Source organism: Sebastes fasciatus, chromosome 24, assembly GCF_043250625.1.
Source record: "Sebastes fasciatus isolate fSebFas1 chromosome 24, fSebFas1.pri, whole genome shotgun sequence".
Lineage (NCBI taxonomy): Eukaryota > Metazoa > Chordata > Actinopteri > Perciformes > Sebastidae > Sebastes > Sebastes fasciatus.
The window spans coordinates 9,433,606-9,452,596 of record NC_133818.1 but is presented as its reverse complement, the minus strand read 5'-3'; the positions used below and the strand labels follow the sequence as shown (position 1 = coordinate 9,452,596).

General features: G+C 40.9%; 1 protein-coding gene across 2 annotated transcripts in view; it reads right to left on the bottom strand.

Annotated features, from left to right (window-relative positions):
* The window catches only part of LOC141763185 (fidgetin-like), a 41,771-nt gene that overhangs the window by 6,851 nt on the left and 15,929 nt on the right, over positions 1-18,991 (bottom strand). The gene's annotated exons all lie outside the window — the stretch shown is intronic.

Sequence of the window (18,991 nt, the reverse complement as noted above, 5' to 3'; positions counted from 1 at the left end):
TGATACACATCTGGAGGCTTGTTTGGTTATGGTATTTTGATCTATTTATGATGCATATCTTGAGAGGGTTTCGTGTCCAACTGCACATGAATTGTTAATTCCTACAGATCATGAGAAGTGTGTGTAGGCAGGTATAGAGGGATGGCTGGCTGCGGCAGCCTAATGCACCCTGGCCAGACCAATAAGACAGAGGCATTGAGGGTCACTCTATAATCCCCGGCTCATCTGAGGTGGCTGGAGATGGGTTTGAAAATGCGCCTCGCCGAGTACCACAAAGCAACACACACATACACATCCACCTCCCTCTGCTCGTGGTGCTTTCATCGAACACACACACACACACACATGCTCAAACACACACACACACACACACACACACACACACACACACACACACACGGGCGTTTAAAAAAAAACTATCTATGCCTGCACTGAGGCGTGCTGGCGTGCACACGCTCACATCCACTGACCCAGACGGACAAACACAGGCACGCACACAGGAGCTGTAGCGAGCAATGAATTACAACACATTGTGTCTCAAGCTTAGTTCCTGTCTGCACAGCTCCACCTTGACCTCCTCTCTCTCCGGCGCTCTCTTTACCTTTCCGTCTGCCTCTCTTCTTCATGCCTCCCCGCCGCCTTCTTTTTTTTGTCGTCCATTTTCCACCTCCCCTCCCACTAGATCCGTCTCTTTACCTCCTTTTATTCTGATTTCGATATATATCTTTTCATTCCCTTTCTCCGCGGCCACCCCTCCTCTTATTTACTCCCTCTGTGCTTCGCTTCGCCCTCCTCCCCTCCCTCCTTTTCCGTGCTCCATCTCATCTCAGACACACTCACCTGGCTCTCCCCTTTATTGCCTCAGGAGGCTGGAGAGCCACTGTTTCCTTTAATCCCAGCCAATGCCATCTGCAAACACTGACAGTCACACAGCGACTCCATCGTTGTCTCACTATCAAAGCCGTGGCGCTATCAAAGGCTGGACGGGGCGTAATCACAGCAGCCGCACGGCAGATTGAACCCCCGTTTGATTTGACTTAGTGCACACAAATAAAGGATAATATCGGTGTCATTTAGGCGGCTTCCTCCGACTTATTGACTGGCTGCGGTTGCATGTAGAGATCCACAGTCGGGGGTCTGGTGAGCAACGGCGGCTTCGGAATTGGTTTATGTGTGTGGTTTTTGTGCTTGTGTGAGTAAAGCAGACATGCACAATAAAATCCATTCATGGAGGAGCAAATCTTCCCTTCCTCCCATCCATTTATGCTACTGCAAATACGGACACACACAGAAAAAAAAAGCAAGCACATACACGTTCGCACTCTCTTGCTCTCTTTTTCCGAGGCCCTGTGTTTGTTTGGTAACAACACCGAGAGGGAGGGGGGAATCCCCAGACTCCTATTTCCTCTCTGATTCTCCGCTCTAGCCATCTCTCGGCAGACGCCACTGGCTAATTAGCAGAATGGCGATCTGCTAATTGTGTTAATTTACAACATTTTAGCCGAGGGGAGTCTAGCAGGGGCTGGCAAGCCTGTCACCCTCCCAGTATACAGAGCAGGGGACGCCTCAGACAAAGAGCCGAGCGGGGGGAAAGTTTTGTATTAGCTGGGAGGCTCCTTTAATATTGAGAATATATTAAGTGGAAGCGGCGCTATAAAAGGGCAGTGTTTCAAGGAGAAAATTACAAGTCAGGAATACTGGACTAAATAAGAGAAAATTTGGCTTTAGGCCAAATACAAGTTTCACATAATGTCTGGGTGATATTGCCATAATTAGAGTTGTTCTGATACCGGTACTAGTATCGGAAAATGTGTCCAATACACCAGCAAATTGGTAAAAAATCATCAAAATTAACAGTTATTACAATTGAATTGTAAACCTGTTTAATGCAGCAACAAATTGGTCAAAACATACAAATTCAAGTACATAATGTATATTGTATACAAACATAAAATTGAATTGAATAGATCGGCCCATTGTCACCGATATCCGATCCAGCTATTTGAGTCAGTATTGGCCCGATATCCAATCCGTTAAAGGATGTAGTTTGTCATTTCGGCAATATTGCAATCCTATTTAATAACTATTATTTATTCTGTTATCCCTAATACCATGTAATCCCAACAAAATCCGAAATCCTAAATAAATAATATCATTATTGAACTTGTGTCTCACGGCAGCAGAGTAAATCAAACAATGTTTAAGAGCTTTCAAAGTCAGGATTGTATTCTCAAGTGTGACGACCCCTCCACTCCACTAGGCGTCCCGGTGTCCTTTTTGCCGGTTCCTCTTTGTTTTTGCCGGGTGGAGGGTCGTCAGGCCGATGAGCCACACCTGGGCTCGGTGTGGTGGGGATATAAAAGCTCCCTCCCTTCCCACAGAGGGCTCTCTCTTCCTTGGCTGGCACAGCTGTTTTGGTTTTTGTTTGCTGCAGACATTTTCACACACCCACACATGCCTGCGTTACTGATTACTGACTTTCCACATTTATTTATTGTTAGTTTGTTAAATAAATGCCTTTTTACTATTTTAAAACTCTTCTGTTCTCACGTTTTTGCTGCAGCTTTTGAGCCGGGTTGTAACACAAGCTACACGTTTGATCTGTCGCCAGAAGCAAAATGCTGGTTTGGCAGTGCTCATGAAGTCTCTATTATTGCTACATTAGCTCATTAATAGATAATATATAGCCGAGGAGAGAGCAGGAGAGCCGTGGCAAAAAGGCTTTAAGCCAGATTCAGCCATGTCTTCAGACATCAGCCTTAAATGCACTTTTCACCGTCTCTAGTCTGGGAGGTATGCAGACACACAGGTCTGCTAGTTGCCTCATTGACGCAGGGTCAACCTACCATGTGTCTCTTGATTCTGCTGCAGAAACATCCACCTTCATGTGTCATTTAAGTAATCTTCTACACAGTGATCTAATTCTATTGACCACCGCTGGTGATCAAAGTATCCTAACAATGTCGTCAAGTCGTCTTCACCTTGGCCTTTGCTCTGTAAAGACGTTGTATTCTGGCTTTATATTGCAGTTACTGCCTGACTTGGTATTTTCTGGACTCTACAACCTCACATTGCACTTTGATGCTCTTTGTGACACATTTTATTGGACAGCTAAAGCAAGATATCATGTTAAAGTTAGCTGTTGAGGGGTAACCTTTAGGGAATAGGAGCCAGGAGACCGTTGGCTTAGTTTAGCATGAAGACTGTAAGCAGGGGAAACAGCTAGCCTGTCTTCCTACAAAATAAAATACACCTTCCAGCACCTCAAAAGCTCACAAACTAAGATGTTATATGTTGTTTGTTTAATCCGTATAAAAACAAGTGTAAAAAAAATATATTTTTTAAGCTTGAGACAAACAAAGGCTAGCCATTTCGGGACTGTCTATTGCTCCGACGGCACATTATTCTGAAAACCCCAAAAGTCCGATAAATATCCCATTGGACTGAAAGCCCATTTATCCGACAGCCCGTTATCCCGAAAACAAATGCCGTTTTTCCGGAAACCCACCGGTCCAAAAAGACAAACTCTCCGTGCAACAAACAGAAGCACATGGCTAATTATTATGTAGAATGACATCACTCACGTTTTCGGAACAATGGGAGTTTGTTTAGGGATAACAGGTTGTCGGACAAATGGGCTTTCAGTCAAATGGGTAATTTTTCGGACTATTTAGGGTTTCAGAATAATGGTCCGTCGGAACAAAGGCATGGCACCCTGGTGAGTCAGCCACCGCCTTAGCTATAGGCCTAATTTAAAATTAAAAAAATTAATTTTGATGAACCAACATTTTGGTAATTCAGTTAGCTACCCCCATATAAATGAGGTAGAAGCTAAAACCAGTCATTACGAAAAACGAAAACAGCGAAACTATTCCTGGTAAAAAGTAACTAGCCTAGCTTGAAAACGTGAAAACATCAATTTGTTGTATCTACCATTAAATCACATTCATTTATCAAATTCAATATAAATAGTAAACATTATAATATAATACAATATTAAATACATATTCAAAGTAAATATTCAATAATGACTTTAATTCATAATTTTCAAAATAAAGTGTGTTTTCTTAAACAAGCTTGTTAAAATTATGTGAAAGATTTTCACTAACTATTGTCCAGAGTGTTACTATTGTAGTATGGTATTTCACAAAATAAAATAAAGTAATTTGACCTTCAATCTCCAAATAAGAAATCAATCAATGCAATGAAGTGATTTTCATCAATGCAATCTGGCAAGAATTTGAGGCTAAAGACTTAATTTAGTTTTATTTCAAGACAATAATCTGTTGATTTCACACATCTCTCAAAACAAAGCTGCACTGCACATTGTAAACAAGTGACAATATTATGACGTGTTAAGATGGATGTGTGTTTGCACACGTCATGATGAATTGGCCTGTTTAGGCTTCATTTTTAACTTTAGCTTTTCAGTGCAGGGAGGCATACAAAGAAATGGATGGAGACAAAGAAAGAAGAAAGGGTGGAGAATGGAGAGGGGGATGACCAGAAATAGAGGACGCAAGCTCTGGAAGAAGATTGGGGGGGAAGGGAGCAGTATAACAATATAAAACAAGCCTTGTGAATCACACGCACTCTTCTCTCCACATAGTTTGACACTCCATCAAACTGCGATATGTCCTCCATTTAAAGAAACATGAATCTTTCTAATTCCATCATTAATAAAGATAACATATATAAAAGAGTGTGTCAGGCTCCATCAGGGCTTTCATCTCTTCTATAATGAGGTTAATGCAGAGACGCAGTGATTACCCCAGCAATGCAAATGAAGGCCAAATGATAACTTGCACTATTTAAATAAGGTAATAGCGATTACTCTACGTTATTCAAATGAGGACAGATACTTTGAACTGAGCGCTTTGAACTCGCTGGTCCTTCTCCAAAACATATGAAAGGGATGGAGGGGGGATTGACTTTGGAATCATTCAGTGTGTATCCTCTAATTCAATGTGATGTAAACCAAGGGCAATGAGCAAAGCAAAGTCACTAAATGTGGTGGTGCAGGATGGGCAGCTTCGGCTAGGACACTTTTTAAGGTAGCCTGACTCCCTGGCACTCCTTTACTCATTTTGAAAGTCATTGAAAAGTCCTTGAATTCACTGTCAACGAGATAAACTGACACGTGGATCAAAAACACAATTGTCCATCAGAGTGTTTTTCTTTGGATATTAATAAAAGAAAATAAATCCCCAAACTTTGTTACGACGGCCCATTATTCCAAAACCCCAAAAATTAAAAAATATTCCAATTTGTCCGACTGTCCGTTATCCCAAAAACAAACGCCCATTGTTCCGAAAATACACACTCTCCGTGCAACAAACAGGAGCACATGGCTTATTATTGTTCAGAATTACGTCATTGGACCTTCCCGATTGTTTTTTACTACTCCGCCTCTTATTACTCGTTGCCTTCGTTGGTTGGGTTGGTTAGGTTTAGACGGGAGGAGTGAGATTAGTTAGGTTTGGGTTAGAATATCAGGGTAAGCCAACCAGAGGTAGAGTAGGGCGGGTCATGTCTACGCCATAGGAAAAACAATACTGCGACCTGGAAGGTTCAATGACATCATTCTGCATAATATTTAGCCACGTGCTTCTGTTTGTTGCACAGAGAGTTCGTGTTTTCGGAGCAATGGGCCTTCGGAACAATGGAAGTTTGTGTTCAGGATAACAGGCTGTCCCACAAATGGGCTTTCAGTCCAATGGGACATTTTTGGACTATTGGGGTTTCGGAATAATGGGCCGTAAACCAACGGTACTGAGCAAAGCAAAGTCACTAAATGTGGTGGTGCAGGTTGGGCTTTGCCGGCTAGGAAAATGTTTACGGTAGCCTGACTCACTAACACTCATTTACTCGTTTTGAAAGTCATTGAAAAGTCCTTGAATTCATTGTCAACGAGAAAAACTGGATGTTAATAAAAGAAAATAACTACTTTGAATGCCACCCATTAATTTCCCAAAACATTTTCAAGGCCTTTTTCTTTATCATGTTAAATGTCGTTTTTTAATTCGTAAGAAAGAAGTGTAAAAACATTTGTATTTTTTAACCTTTGGACAAAGCCGGGCTAGCTGCCTTTTGTTACGACGGCCCATTATTCCAAAACCCCAATAGTCCAAAAAATTTCCAATTTGTGCGACAGCCCGTTATCCCCCCAAAAAATGCCCATTGTTCAGAAAATACACACTCTCCTTGCAACAAACAGAAGCACATGGCTAATTATTATGCAGAATGATGTCACTCACATCTTTGGAACAATAGAAGTTTGTTTTCAGAACAACAGGCTGTCGGAGAAATTGGCTTTCAGTCCAATGGGATATTTTTTGGCCTATTGGGGTTTTTGGAATAATGGACTGTAAACCAAGGGCAATGAGTTAAGCTAAGTCGCTAAATGTTTAAGATAACTTGGTTCACTAACACTCCTTTACTCATTTTGAAAGTCATTGAAAAGTCCTTGAATTCATTGTCAACGAGTGAAAACTGACACATGGATCAAAAACACAATTATCCATCATAGTGTTTTTTCTCTGGATGTTAATAAAAGAAAATAACTACTCTGAATGCCAACCATTCATTTCCAAAAACTTTCAAGGCCCTTTACTTATTCAAAATATGAAAACAATTCTGTGCAGCCCAATTCGGCCCAAACTTCCATACAGAAATGAGTGGCTGCAATAGCCTTCGTCAGTGTTACAGGATTACAGTTAAGAGTCGTCCACATTTTCCTGGAGTGGCTGAATTCTTTCCATTCATTCTTTTTTATGTTCTGGTTAAAGCACCTCGATGGAGCTGCAGGCTTACAGCATACTCCCTTATTTGATTTTCTCCACAATCTTTCAAGGGTTTTAAGGCCTGGGGGGAAATTTGCAAAGGATGGACACATAAGCAAGTGTGTGTTGCAGGGAGAGAGATCGTGCACTCAGCTGAAACAACATCCAACAGAAATCTTCTCCACCTTCTGAAGTCTGCCAGCGCTTTTTTTTTTCTTCTTCCTCCTCCTCCAGCCTCCACATAGAGAAGCCTAATCATTCTCATTACACTCGGCGTCCATCTGCATCAACAGAGCTGCCTATTACCGTGCGTGCGTGTATGTGCAGTAAACAGCTCTTTAGAGAGAGCTAATGAGCTCTTTTAAGTCTGTCCGCTGTGTGATTCTGCAAGCGGGGTGTCAGAGCAAACTGCCCATTTTGGTAACGTCATAATTAAGCAGTGTGTGTGTGTGTGTATGTGTGGAAAAAAGAGATGCCGGCGCACATGTCGACGCCACACACAACCCGAGACGTACAAATGTGTGCCCTTCTTTGTCGTTCAGACATAAACAGACACTGAAGACCTTCAAAAAACATATTTTGTGTATAAAATCTGTCTGCGGCTGCGGTGAAGCTACACGACAACTTCATCAAATCCAAAATCCAACCAGTTATTCAAATCCTTATCAAATACAACAGAGGGCATCTTTTAACCTCTAAATCGCTGCACATGTGCGCACCAAAAAAAGCCCCTTGTATGTAGCTATTGTTTCATGTGTGTATTCTCATGCGCGCAGGCCTTGTGCGTGTTCGACAACCTCCGGACCACCTTGTTAATGAGTCCAGCACACTGTGACTGAGCCACGGGCTACGCTGTATTGGCACACAACCTACAGTCGAGAGTCAAATAATGTGATTAGGTCCTCCAAAAGGCAATTAATTATGAAATTAGTCATGAGCTGGTGTCACACACACACATACCGCAATCAAAACTAGGGATGCACTGATCCGACTTTTTCAGTCCCGATAGTGATAGCGATTCCTGGGTTTTGTGTATCGGCCGATACCAAGTACTGATCCGATACCAGTGTTTAATTAATAAGCTATATGCCTCACTGTTTGGTAGTGATTGGGATCATTCTGTTATGTGTTGAACCTTTTTAATGCAGCAACATATTGGTTAAAACTGGAAAAACAGGAAGTAAAATTTGAGTATATAATGTACAGAGTATATAAACAGAATTGAATTGAGTAGATCGGACCCATTGTCAACGAAACTCGATCCAGCTATTTGAGTCAGTATCGGCCAGATATCCAATCTAGTAAATTCAATTATATGCTTATACTACATACATTATGTACTGGAATTTAAATTCCTGTTTAAGTTTTGACCCCCCCTCAAAAACTATAATTCCTGCTAATTTTAAAGATTTTTTTACCAAGTTGCTGGAGTAGGATTTATTATTTTGATAATAAATATCAATTCAATAAATGTATATCTATGTATTTATTTGTTACATTTTGCTTTACAAAGTTGAGAAAACAATGTTTAAGTCAAGCCTGTTGTTGTCTTACACATAAAAGAATGATCTCAGTCACTTCCACACAGTGGAATTATTAATTAAACACTGGTATCAGCTTGGCACTCAGTATTGGCGATACCCAAAGCCCAGGTATTGGTATCAGGACTGAAAAAGTCAGATTGGTGCATCACTACTCTTCGGAGCAACAGTTGCAGGACAAAAAAATTTAAAGATAAAATTATTAACATTTTGTTTAGAGTAAAAAAAAAGACAAATATGTGAACTAAATTCCTCATCCATCCCCAGTGAGACGACAAAACTGTTCTCCAAGCCAGACTTCTACACTGAAAAGAACCCGACGAGTCCGAATCTTTGAAGCCGGCAATTCGAGCTCAGCCACAGCTTACCATTACAACAACTAAGTCTGTCGCAAAGCAACGACGACAACAACAACAACAACAACAGATAAGGGAGTAAACAGAGCGAGTTCAAAGTCTAGACGGCGAGCAGTGACCGGGAGAGATGAGCTGTCACTAACTCAAAGACAGTAAGGAGGGGGGGGGAGAGATTGCTGTAAAGATGACAGCTCGGAGCTACGATATAAGGATATTTGACAAATGACAGCATCTTTAAAAAAAATCAAATATTCATTGTAATCTGTGATCTTTGACCTTGTGATAAGTTTCCGCTGCTCCCGCCATCAAACTTTGAAATGTCTTTTGTGGAAAAGTAATAAGAAATATTGGTATGTAAATGTTAAAAAATATTAGGGTATATTTAATGATGACTCTAAATTTAGCTCGCCAGACTTAACCGCCGTAAATCTAAATTCCAGAGCCGTATCATCGTCACCCCTGCCAGCCAGTATCAGATCTTCCTTAGAGCTGTATAAATTGACACTGTCTAAATTTCCTTTTACTAGACAGACTATTGAATGGGTGGGTTAAATGGGTAGGGCGCAGTTAAACAAATGCTCCGGATCAAGGAAATTGTGCGTGGCTTCTTTTGTCATTCAGAGAGGAAATTGAGAGATATTCGGCGGGGGCTCGGAGCCGCTAACGCATGGCATTCATCTATAATGCACTCGGCCTGTCCGTCAGCTACTCCATTTCCTGTGACTAGCGCAGCGTGCCTAATCACCCGGCTCGACGCGGGGTTCCTTCCTCAAAGGCAGCCCTGACACACACACACACACACACACACACACAGACACACACACACATGCGCGGTCACACAGCCAAGAATGAAGACAGGACACACAAACATGCAGAGAAACATCAGGCCCGCTGAGGCAAACAGATTATTATTATCTGGGGAACAAAACATCTGTAAAGACTCTCGCTATCACGTATATATCATCGGTGGGGAGAAAAGACATCCGTGTCTTAAGCTGAATGACACATCTGTTTTGCGGCAAGTGAAGTGTGAACTTAATAAAAATGACATGTTGTAGCTACTGTTTTGTTTCAAAACCAAGAAAGTGTGAAAACTATTGCGGATATGTGCTTGATGTAAATCATATTTAAGGTTGAAGTCACACTAGAGGATAAACTGCAGCCAAATAGATTTTTCACAACTGTGCAACCCAAACATTGCTCTTTATTAATGGCTTATTACTATCTATACAACATTAATAAACAATTTATTAACTTAATAAAGTAAATTAGTAACAACTTTTACAACGCAAGGCATCATTTAGGTGTATTTATCAAGTCAATAAGTCTTATTTATGATCCATAAACTATTAACAAACATTGATTAGGTTAATTAAGCAACAACTTCAGTCACAACTTATAAACCCCTACTAATAGTACTATTCAATAAATATTAACATACTTAAAGGTTTATCAGTTGTTACAAATGGCTTTATGAAGTTAACATTTATTTTTACTAATCTATAAACATCAATAAACAATTTATTAACTTTATAAAGACATGAGTAACGACTTATTAACCCTTAACAAAATATGTATTGTTAAGAATCTATAACTTGTTACTTAATTAACTAAACAAAAAATGTATTTAACCTAGTCATTAGAAAATAAACATATAAACCCTTACTAAGGTATACTTTATACAAAGTCAATATGTTGCTACTGGCATATTAAGTGAATTAATCATTCATTTAGTTCATATTGATTAAATAAAGTTATTAGTACCCCTACTAATGCAAAGTTAATGAAATATTCATAAGTTCTTACTAATGGGTTTATTAAGTTAAAAATGTGTATCATAATAATCCATAAATATCAAACAATGTATTAACGTTATAAAGACACAAGTAACAATGTATAAACCCTGAATAAAATGTGTCTCATTAAGGATTTAAAAAAGTTAATTAATCATGTATTAACTAATGTTCATATTGACTTAATAAAGTCATTAGTATTATTATTAGTATTACTGATCTATAAACATAAATAAACTATGTATTAACTTAATAAAGTAATTATAAAAACATCTAAATCATTATTAAGGTATACTTTGAATAAAATGTTGTGTGAATTAAGCATGTATTAGTTCATATCGATTTAACAAAGCCATTAGTAAAAACGTAATAAGCATACTTTATTAAGGTTTTACAAGTAGTTACTAATGTATTTACCATGTTAATAAATCCTGATTAATCCCTATTAATGATCTATTAACATTAATAAACAATTGATCAACTTAATAAAGCAATTATAAACCCTCAATCATTATTTTTTAAAGGGTTCTAGGTTGTTACTAATGGCTTTATTAAGTTAATATGTTATCAATTCATATTACTGATCTACAAAAGCATTGATGAACAATTTATTAACTCAATAAAACAATTAGTTACGCATACTAAGGCATACTTTAAGGGTTTATAAGTCGCAAATGTTAATTTTTAATAAATCATGTAATGCAATTTATAAACCCTGATACCATCTTCACATTGCAGTTTAACAGAGTGAGTGACAGACGATGGCAACACAGGCTGAAGTTGCCGACACTAAAGTAACGCTTGACAGACTAACTTTTACTTTGTAAAGACGAGTAAAGTGAAAGAAGTTGTAAGACTAACATCCTCCTACACTGGTGTCAATTAAAGCTACACTGTCCACGTCTGCAGTGTTTGTCAGGTGACAGCCGGAGCAGCTCGACATCTACATTCCCTTCCAAACAGCCGGCGGGAGGCCGCCGCCGCTGATGTGCTCCTACCTGAGGTGTGCCCTCGAGGTTAACATGGGCCACCCACTATCAATACTCCTCTGACGCCGGGATCCATACCTGTGAACCACCACCACTTTGTTTACCTGTGTGTTCAGTAATTAAAATAGATTTCTGAGAGGAGGCTTAATCCTTTTAGAAATGACATCGATCCGGCTACCAATGCGAGAAAGCTGTAACTTTGTTTTTTTTCTCCTCTCCCCTACACTCTCTCCATAAAAGCAGGACGCTCTTCCTCCTCGATGGAAACTTTGGAAAGTCCTCGACATGAAGGACGTCATTTCGGGCCAGGCGCTGGAGGGGGGTGGTGCAGTAGAGAGGTGGCAGGTGGAGATAATAGAGAGGAAGCCTCTAACCTCGTCCAAAGCTGTCTGTCTTCGTAAATAAAATGAGATAATTATTGAGTGAACAACATTATACGCCGACGACACTCTTTCTTCTACCCCCCTCCTGCCGGCGCAGTTGTAAATCTCAACAAACACGGTGCTTTTGGACATTAAGTGCTCGCTAAGCACAGTGGATGCATCATATTTCAAGAGCAGGCGTTGTGTGGGTGAGGAGCTGGGGAAAATGGAGTGTAATGGTTATCCATTATCTTATACGGCAACGGCGGCAATGATCATTTTCAAGTGACTCATTTCTGGAAGTACCTATCTATTGGCCACTTCGAGAGAAGACTTTGATGGCTAATCCAAAACAACTATTCAGAGGTCATTTACCGCGGCGGCGTGGAGACACTCTGCACAAGAGAACGCTCCAGCCTCCCTCATTATTCAAATACAATCCTCAGGAAGAGCCACATCACAAACAGCGGCGCCGCAGCCCCAGAGTGGGCGATTACCTACACAGCTATACTCCGGTCCAGAGTGGAAACATTAACAATGTATCAACAAATGAATATATCACAATCCAAGTTTGAAAGCGCACAAGAGATATTTGTCATGGGAATTAAATAGTGATACTGGAGTGTATTAACATATCAATGATTCCACTTGTGGAAAAAGTAGGGCTCAAATATTGGGCCGATACTGACTCAAATAGCTGGATGGGATATCGGTGACAATCTATTCAATCAATTCTATGTTTATATACTACACACTGTTCACTGAAACCTTCTAAAGGCTGACAGTGCAGTTAAGTTACTACTTAATATGGCATAAATATTTCTAAATGTCATTTTTAACATATTTTAAAATCATTAATATTCATAATTAGTAATAGTATAGGCTTAAAACACATATTGGTAACTGTTGAGGCTGCTGTATGAAGAAATACATTAAATATTAGCTCCCACTTTACTTTAACTCCCCCCTAAGTGGTATATAAATATTTAACAAAAGGCTTATAACACACTATGATAGGGATGCACCGATAGCGGATCGGATATCGGGCCGATCCTGACTCAAATAGCTGGAAAGGCTATCCATGAATAAATAACAATTTATATCCATTTATTTATTTGTTACATTTAGTTTTATAAAGTTAAGAAAGCAATGTTTAAGTCAGTCTGATGTTGCCTTACACATAACAGTATATTTATATAAATTATAAATCATAGCAACATGGTAAAAAAAATCTTCAAAATTAACAGGAATCTTTTTAGTAAATAATTGGTCAAAACTTAAAAAGGAATTGAAATGCCAGTATATAATGTATAAACATAGAATTGAATTGAATAGATCAGCCCCATTGTCACAGATACGCGATCCAGCTATTTGAGTCAGTATCGGCCTGATATCTGATCCGGTATCGGTGCATCCCTAGTCGTGTCTGTGGGAGAACTTTCACATTATTCACTGATATACATGTATATTATATTATTCTGTCGAGGTATTTTAAGAAGTGTAGGTGCTGTGTGTTTGTTTGTGTGTGGTCTCGGCTCCACATGAATGGTTACTTAACACCACACTGATTTCCCCTCAGCAGTTAGAGAAAAACCAGCCGATGCTCAATGATGCATCGCCGTGTTTGTTGCCGCCAGGCTGTGTGTGTATGTGTGCGCATATGTCTGTCTGTGTGTGTGTGTGTGTGTTATCATCGCTGGCACGTAGACAGACAGCCCAGGAGTGACTGCCGGAGTGTCACCATCTGTGGATGCATTTATGTCTGTCTGCACCGGGCTGTGTGTGTCTCAGTGTGTGTGTGTGTGTGGGTGGTTTGGAGAGGTGGGGGGGTGCACTCAGTCAGACAGTAGACTGGACCACGGCTCCATAGTTTGCTACTTCTGACAACAGCAGGCAAAGTCGGTGCCAAATACTAACTACACTGCAAAAACTGTCAATTCTAACAAAATGATTATTTCCAGATTAAAAAAAATATCCTTTATTTTTCTTCAGAATAAGTTGTTATAAAGAGCTAAGAAAATTCATAAAATAATAATAAAGAAAATAAAGTAAGAATATAAATGACATTTCATCACCAGGGTTTCATAAATAAATGCAAGATTTTTAAAGTGGTTAACTCGTTAAAGTGGGTTTTTGCAGTGTGCGAAACACTTGGCAAGCAAGCAAGATTAGAGTTCAACAGCAGTTGGTGGAGATTAACGCCCGCCGCGAGTGGCGCACGTACGGACGGTGTGTGCGCATGTGTGCGTGCGCGCCTGCGGTGGGTGTGTGGATTACTGAAGAGGCCCTGGCTGGGATAACCTCTACCCCCAGCCTGTGAACTCGCAGGATCCTTCGCGGTGCATGTTTTGGAAGTGTCAAATCCTGCACACTTCATATAGGTTCTGGTGAGATCTGCCAACTCGTGCAACGTCCCAAAATAAGAGGAGAACTGTGAGTCAGACAGAAATCACGAGAGCGGGGATGGTTTTATATATATATATATATATATATCCATCCTTTTTCTGTAATCGCTTATCCTATTCAGGGTCGATCACAGCTGACATTGGTCGAAGGCATAGTACACCATGGACAGGTCGCCAGCCTATCACAGGGCTGACACATAGAGACAGACAACCATTCACGCTCACATTCACAATTTAGGATCATCATTTAACCTAACCTGCATGTTTTTGGTCTGTGGGGGGAAACCGGAGCACCCGGAGAAAACCCACGCTAACACGGGGAGAACATGCAAACAACCCACACAGAAGGGCCCCAACCCGGATTCAAACCCAAAACGACACCAAAAATACATTTAATTACACAATAAAATGTTTGCCTTTTCTCCCTGTATTAGCGTGGGTTTTCTCCGGGTGCTCAGGTTTCCTCCCACAGTCCGAATACATGCAGGTTAGGTTAACTGTTGACTCAAAATTGCCCGTAGGTGTGAATGAGAGCGTGAATGGTTGTCTGTATCTATGTGTCAGCCCTGTGATAGTCTGGCGACCTGTCCAGGGTGTCTCCAGCCCCCCCCCCCCATGACGCTGAAGGATAAGTAGATAATGGATGGAATTACACAATACTTTGTCCACTTCTCTGCTTACAATAAAACTTGGGGAAAAAACTTTGGAGTCATTTATCTTAATGTCACACCTTTGGCTTTGTGTGACAGCAAGAATATACAGGACGTAGCGGTGACTGACAGGATAGGTGAGAGGGGATCGGACACGTCCCTTAAGGTGATACAGTTGGATCCAAACTCCGCCGATAGCTGCGACGAGCTCCGGCCCACACTGACTCATCAGGCTGTCAGAGCTCGTCCTACAGCTGCTTATTCTCCGTCTGAACCCACATGCGCGCTTGCGTATCTGCAGCTCCGGGTGTTAGACGGAACGAGCGCTCAGGTATGACAAGCGGCGCGTGCGCGTGGAGGCCGCCGCCGCGCGTGCGTCTTTAAATCCACTGTGGCTCGCATTATGCTGGAATTCACACAGGTTGTCTAAACAGTCAAACAGCGGATCAATACGCACATCGATCGGTGGCATTGAGACTGAACTGGTCGTGTCGACGGGGGCAGGAGATTCTCACTAGAGCGCTCTGCAGGCTGTAGAGGACGCATGAACACAACATAAGATTGAGGATCTGATGTGGTATACAATACAAATATTGGTGAATGCGTGTATACAGATTTATGAACACATATGTGCTTCTCCTACTCCAACAGCTTCTTTGGGACACCAACACAACATCTCATGTGAGCAGATGCAGGTCCTGTCTGCTCGAGTCAGAGCAGTCTGCCAGCAGTTTGTCTCAAAGTGAGGGCATCCAGTCAGCTTCAGCAGCTGAATATCAAGCTGGCCGCCGCCGCGTCTCCTCGCGCTCAACTGACACAGTCGATAGCCCTGCATTATTCATGGGGACGGCGGGGGCCGATGAGATGGCTTCTCGCTGAGGGCTGGATTTCAACGGTCCCAAACTTTACAGGGGCTGGCGGACGCGTGACACCTTCAACAACTGCTTATCGTCAGCGAAAATGACAACGCGAAGTACGAGAAAGGGCAATTTTAAAGTGGAGGCAGGGGGGCATTTGAATTTGTAAGCAAATTCAAAGGCAAATTTGTTGGATTTGAATGGGACTGTAAGTTTGACATGATTGAAGACAAACCTTTCAAAATAATGCCTTTTAAATAAAGTGGAACACAGCTAAAATAGCCCCAATCTGACAAATAAAGTACACATTATGACTCCCTTGTCAGCTCCTCTTGTTTGCTATCAAGTCAATAAACACGGATCACAAAGTTAACACGAAAACCTGAAGCGCTAATAAAAAGAAAACAAATCATAAATTCAAATCCGTGTTCTGCTGATTTCCATTACACAGACTAAAAGACATCAATTAGCCCAAAAAACAAGAGAGAGAAAAAAAAGATATTTGGAGTAAATCAAACAAGACGCAAAAGAGAACCAGAGGCAATAAAAAACGTCAGGCTGCTTGATATCAGATCTCGGAGGAGAAATTTGATGGGCACCGATGAGCAGAAGGCATCTCAGGAGAATTGGACAGAGGAGAGATTTAATGTGATCATAGGGGACGCTCATCTTTCAGGGAACGGGGTAATAATGAGCAATCAATAATGTCCTTAACAGAGTTAGAGCGAGTGGCTGACAGCAGATGTAAGGCTCCGGCTAACAGCCTACGTCTGATCTCACATTACCACATGCACTGGGTATAACATGCACGTACGCACACGGGCAGGCGTACAGTATGTATGTACACGCGCGGACGCCAGCATATGGACCGGCACACCAACATACACCCACACACGTACACACACACACTCTCCTCAGGTGACATCCACCAGCATCGTGTCATTGTCTATCGATCAATAGCTGTAATCACATTCACAGGCGATGAACACGGCAGTAGGCTCTGCGCCGTGAACACAGTTTATCCGCAGACGGCTGATTTCACAGGCTACAATGACAAGCACCGCCGGCAGATTCTATCAGCTGCACTTGTAAGGTAATAAAAAAACATGCAGTATTTAAAGGAAATAGAGCTTTATACTCTGCCGTCTGCGGTCTAGAGTGTCAAAAGCCTGCCTATAACAATGTGTATTTATTGTGATAAATAAAATACCATTGCCACATCTTCTGTCTACGAAAGCTATCTAACTGAGAGCAGAACAGAAATTTAGTAGTCGATACCAATACCTGTGAAATTCCATGATTCTCGATACCAAATCGATATCATCAAAAAACAAAACAATAAACACTTAACAGCTAATGTTCTCCCCAAAAACAAAATTTTACAGGATTACATTTGAACACATCGTGTTAACGTTATAATTTACCTTCGCCTCATTTTTACTGAATAGAGCTTGTAGGCATCATAATGAAACTCAACGTAACCCCGGCCCTGTTGACGTTAACTACTTTCCTCCTTCTTCACTAAGCATATAGATTTGTGTACATTAGGTGAAATGTATGGTACTACAGCAGTCTTCATAAATGTTAGCAGCTACTCAAAGTCACTGATGCTGTGAAGCAAACAGAAAAAGACATATTCTCTGTTCACTATTCTGTATTCTCCCTACAGTTCAGCCTGATCTGGAGCGAGAAAGACAAGGACCTTGATAACAGTGTGGATGTATGTGCTTGTTGGCAACTTAATGTACTTTCACATATTTCCAGCGCAATATTTCTCACAGCAGCCGCAGATAGAAACTCTTGTTTTCACTCTTACTAAATAAATAATTACAGCTTTATTACTGTGGGGCGCAGCTCCAACCCTGAGGCAAACACAGGATCTGTACTTGTTTGTCATCTGGACAGGGAACAAAGTAGTGTCTCTCCAAAAGACAAATGATGCTCCAGTTTTGGGAACAGGACTCTCTGCTCGACTGATACCAGTATTTCTGACACTTCCCTGATTGAACCATCAGATTTTTATCACGTAAATAAAGATGAAAATGGTTGTGATTGGTCTATAGAAAAGTAGAAATGTTTTGATACTATTTTTTCCTTCCCGATACATGAACTTGTGGCCAATACCAAGTACCAATCCAATACTAACATTTTTCGGTACATAATAAGTTAATATATTGTCATTCTAGTTGTATATTGAAATTCTTTGTAATTATATAATATGTCTGAGGGAAATGTTGATATTTCCAATGGCCTCATCTTTTTCCTCTGTCATTATGCATTTCCTGCATTATGTTACCTACTTGCTAGCTTGCTAAATTGTTAGCCTCTGTGGCTTCTAGACGCTGACAGTAACGTTAATGTTGCTGTTGCAGCGGTGTTGTCACGACTTAACATCTTGAACGCCATTGTGTACACAACTTCCCATGTTGTAAACACAAGCTCACGAGTTTCATTTGAAGGCAGCAATTCTACCTGTAATCAGTCCTTCTTCGCTGCTCTAAAACAGTAGTTGCCAATGGCACAGTGAAGGCTACAGTTTTGGAGCGGCGAAGAAGAATTGATTTCCGGTTAAACAAGTTGACTTTTTTCTGGATTCATAAATTATGGTATCGGTGCATAGACTGGCGTACTCGTTGATACTGAATTTTAGACAGTATTGGACGCATTTACGATACTGGTATTGGTATCGGAACAACTCTATAGAAGAGTGCTACACGAAAGTATAAGAAGCAGAGAGATAAACATCTTGTGGTCCGTAAAGAAGATGGGAATATGATCAGGTAGAAAGGTGAAAAAGGGTGCGATTCAGCAGTGAGAAAAGGACGTGCAGTATTTATTGAAGAGATGAGCTGTGACATAAGATAAGGACTGACTCTGCCGTCCTATTGGAAGGGGAATGTCATTCCAGCACGGCGGTCCCAGGAGGGAGATGAGTCAAGGCCGAGGAACGAAGGGGCCAACGGCGCAGCCTGAAACTCAGGCCGTGATATTTTCATTTTTTGAAAAGTTGTCATGATGCAGTGATTTCCTTCGAAATGAAATCCATTTTTTATGACTTCATTTTCACACTCAAAAACTTGATGCTTCTGAAGACCCAGACAGCATACCTGCGTGACTGAAGAAATGATTGACATTCAGTCTGTAGACATTTTGTAAACAATATCATGCTGTTGCCGGTGCTCCAACCCTTGTCAACAACTTGTACTAACAGCTGACCAGATGTGTCAAGAGGGTTTCAGCGTCTCCTAGCAACAGC